The sequence below is a fragment of the Lycium ferocissimum genome, chromosome 2 (assembly GCF_029784015.1).
Source record: "Lycium ferocissimum isolate CSIRO_LF1 chromosome 2, AGI_CSIRO_Lferr_CH_V1, whole genome shotgun sequence".
Classification (NCBI taxonomy): Eukaryota; Viridiplantae; Streptophyta; class Magnoliopsida; order Solanales; family Solanaceae; genus Lycium; species Lycium ferocissimum.
The window spans coordinates 53255999-53260688 of NC_081343.1; the positions used below are offsets into that span (position 1 = coordinate 53255999).

Here is a 4690-nt window from a genome sequence, read left to right on the forward strand (position 1 = left end):
AGTTTTAGTATAACCATACATACATAGCCCACAAAAAGGCTGCAAACAGGAAGGTGGACCCTTATAGAAAATGTATTGACACGAGAACTTGCTCCATCAATGTTTTAGATCAACATCATAATGGGAACGCGTATCACATATGGTGGAAAAATCTATAGAAAATAATTAACCTTTACTCCTTTATATACCTTGTTCATATGGTGTTAGTTTCATGAACTCTGCTATACCTCATCTCTTATTTTTGTATTAACATAGTTTAAGATTTTAACAATGGCATTGAAATTTTGCAGGTTAAGCCTCGTTACACTTGCTAGTGATCGGAAATCTCAGGTTCCGAGCCACTGCCCGTGACTTGCAAGTGTATTCCATGCTCGAAAGACATGAAAAATGGATGAGTCGCCATGGGCGCGTATACAAAGATGATGTTGAAAAGGCGGAGCGATTTAAGATATTTAAAGAAAATGTTGACTTTATTGAGTCTTTCAACAATGATGCTACTCATTCTTACCAGCTTGGCCTCAATAAATTTGCAGATCTAACAAACGAAGAGTTCCAATCTATGGTTGGTAGATATAATCAATCTTCCCTTCCAAAGACATCAAATTTGCAGCCATTTAGTTACCAAAGTGAAATTTCCAGTCCTGATAGTTGGAATTGGAGAGAGCAAGGTGCTGTGACTGCTGTCAAGGACCAGGGTAGATGCGGTAAGTCTTATATCAAAGTACATCCTCTGATTCAATTTATATGCAAGTATTTGATTAAATAACTATTTTAAGAGAGAAATAAAGACAGACTTTTAGGATGTGTGTTATTATCGTGTACCATAATAGTTGGTTATAAAGAGGTGTCATTAAAGGTACAAGTGGAAATTTGAGGTTAATTGTTTTAATATATTGAAAGAAGACATCTTTTTTTTTTATGGAATAAATTACTCCAGTAAGAAAATAATGTCACGTAAACTGAACAGATAGGGTATTACTTAAGATAAAACAGGACAATAATAGCCAATGATTTTACTTGTACGGCACAGATCAAATTCATCTTTCGTTTGAAATTCAAATTGATAAAATAGAATTGGCTAAAGGAAAGAATATTATAGATAGTTATGCATCATAACAAAATACAGATTAATAGCAAATGATTTAAGTGTTCAGGTTTGGATTTTGGAGCATGAACTAGGTTCCTAGTACTAATCTATACTTTCCTAACAAACATAATTCCCAATTTATTTATCCATAGTGCATTCTACTGCTACTAAATTGATAATTATCACTTACTACTATAATCCTTTTGACTTGAGAAAAAATTGCAGGGTCATGTTGGGCATTTGCAGCAGTAGCAGCAGTTGAAGGACTGAACCAGCTAAAAACTGGAAACTTGGTTTCACTATCCGAACAACAACTTCTTGATTGTGAGGCAACAAATAACAATGGTTGTGGTGGTGGCATCAGGACTGAAGCATTTCAATACATAGCCGAAAAGGGGGGCCTCACAACAGAATCAAATTACCCTTACACTGGAATTCCAGGAACCTGCGATAGCCAAAAGGCAGAATCAACAGTAGTAACAATATCCGGCTACAAAATAGTGGATCAAACTGAATCAGCACTGTTGCAAGCTGTGGCAAATCAGCCTGTCTCTGCAGGTATCACTATTGGGAGTGACGAATTTCGGTTTTACAAAGGTACTGGAATATTTCATGGGGAGTGTGGGGAGAGTTCACATCATGCAGTGACAGTGGTAGGGTACGGAACAACTGAGGATGGAACTAAATATTGGTTGTTGAAGAATTCATGGGGAGAGGATTGGGGTGAAGGAGGATATATGAGAATGGCTAGAGATATTGTGGACGGTGGAGTTTGTGGCCTTGCTACTCGTGCTTCTTTCCCCACTGCTTAATTAAGGCTCATATAGTGAGGCAACAGATTTGAGAACTCTGTTTTTTATGTCATGATCGTCAAGTGTTTTACGTGCTTATGTAGTCCTAATTAAGGGTGGTGATTGAGGTTTTCGATCGACACTTGTGTTGTTTTAAGTAATCTCTTTAATTATCAAAGAATGTTATTTGTCAAGTATTAAGAACACATGAATATTTTATGCAGTCAAACTCTAAATAGTGCCGTTTGTTTTAATATTTCTTAGCTGTTATAGCGAAATGTTGTTATAGAGGATGGTTATGACATAAGCCTCTGAATAGTATATTCCAAATGTGACATAAGCTTCTGAATGGTATATTCAAAATTTTGGTATCTTCTTTCCCATCCTCTTAATACAACTGGACTTACAATGAAAGTTGGGTCGAAAGTCTAAGCTTGGAACACCTGGAGTCCTAGAGGACACAAATCTAGTACTTAGTTCGCATGACAATCTTAAAGCCTGCCAAACTAATCTAGTTTGCAACTTCGTAGTGGAAATACACGATTAATTTGGTAAAAATTCTGCTAGGAAATTGATCTATTATGACTCAAAAGCAATATTAGTAAGATATCACTGATCGATATCAGGGTACGGCCACGTTGTTCGGTTAAGAGAGAATTATATACATGATGTTTCTTCTATGTAATTTTCTAATGTTGAACTTAAAAAGAAGCAACGTGCTGATGTATACCGAATGATGTGTCATAACTATGCATCAGAAATTTGACCTATTGGTCATTTATAATTTTTGAACAACTCACATGGAAATAGCTTTATTATTTTAATATGATAAATAATAATTTTGTAAGTTTACTTTTATATAGAAGGTAATGTCAATGACTATACGTGAAATTGGCTCATAACTTGGAATACAATAAGTCATACTAATAAATTTCTCCCTAACAATAAAATAGCCAATACAATTAGAGACCGTTTGATTTAGAGGTAAGTTATTATGTAGGAAATAATAGCGTAAAAAGTAATAATATAAGGTTTGTTTATGTGGTAATTAAAAATTAAAAAATTCTGGTATGGTCATTAATAATGAATGCATTTTTATGCGGTAATTAATACTCCATTACATAAGAATCTCAGATATGAATTAATTGCTCTAGAAGGGCATTTTGTCTTTTAATAAGATAATCCCTACAATAGCAACATAATTAAGTACTTCTATTCCACATTTTATCTCGCATAAATAATTCATAGATCATCACATATTTTAATGTGGATATTATTTAGTTCGCGCCAACCAAGTACTGTATTATCTCGTGTAATTAACAACATATTTACATTTACATACCTCAACAAAGTATTATTTTATCTTATATGCAATTTTGTGCTGAGATTAATTGTTTCTATATCTAAACCAAATGACCCCTTACATTTATTACAGCTTCCACTCTTCCAACCTTTCTTCGTCATATCAGCAACCATAAATGAAAGGGGAAAGAACACCAAAATCCACTACCACACAAAATAATTACCTTTTGATGTCCCCCTTACTTTTCATACCCCCAAAACGATTTACCCTTAATACCCATTATAGCTTTTGTAGGAAATTGTCTCTTTTTTCTTTTTTATTTCTCTACTTCTTATTTTCTTTTCTTCTTTTATTTTTTCTCCTTTTTTGTTCATTTATTTTTTGCCCAAATCAAACTATATTTTATTTTCTTTTTCACCATAATCTGATTCCATATTTAATTCTAGCTTCTTTCTTTTCATTTTTTTCTATTTTTAAATGTCTTTATTTTTTTTCCTTTTTAATTTCATTTATTTCTTTTCTTTTTTATCTCCATAATCTAATTTCATTCTCTTTTTTTTTTCTATTTTTATTTATTCTTCTTTTTTAATTTCTGGTGATTTTTATTTACTACTTTTTTCTCCTTTTCTAATTTCAAATTTTCAATTTTTTTTTTCTTTATTCCCTTTTTTTTCATAATCTAACTGTACACACCTTTTGGCTCCTTTATTATATCAATAAAAAGGATAACTGGTATTTTATTTTTTTCATATCTCAAAAAATAATTTATTCTAGCATATAGTATATCAAATCAGTAGCAGTTGAAGTATACTGTTGCTACTCATATGGTATATTTCATATACTATCAGGGCATCATATAGGACTGACAGTTTTTTCAAGAAAAACACTCAGTCCTCTATGATACTAACTTGGTATATATCATATATTGACAGAGTATCATATAGGACTAATTCATCCCTTCAATAAAAACACAACTCAATCATCTATGATACTCACATGGTATATATCATATACTAAGACGGTATCATAGAAGATTGATGCATTCCTTCAAAAAATACTACTCAGCACTCTATGATACACACATAGTATATCATATGCTGACAGGTATCATAGAGGACCAACAGTTCATTCCTTCAATAAAAACACTTAGCTCTTTTTGATACCAACCTAATATATATCATATACTGATAGGATATCATATATGGAAGATTCATTCCAACACTACTCAGTCCTTTGTGATGCCCACATGATACATATCATATACTAACAGGGTATCATAGAGGAATGGTTCATTCTTCAAGAAAAACACTGCTAAGTCCTTTATGATACCCCTACGGGATATATCATATATTGACAAGACGCTGTGTTCGTCAAGAAAATCATCACAATTAATAGTAGGTATGTGTTCGCTTTTTAAGAAAAACACTCTTATATGATACCCATATGGTATATATCCTCTATGATATCCCGATGGTATATATCATATACTGATTCATTCCTTCAAGAAAA

At 32.5% G+C, this 4690-nt stretch overlaps 1 pseudogene; it reads left to right on the forward strand.

Moving 5' to 3' along the window:
- Positions 1 to 255: 255 nt before the first annotated feature.
- LOC132044418 (zingipain-1-like) lies at positions 256 to 2101 on the forward strand (annotated as a pseudogene).
- Positions 2102 to 4690: the final 2589 nt, after the last annotated feature.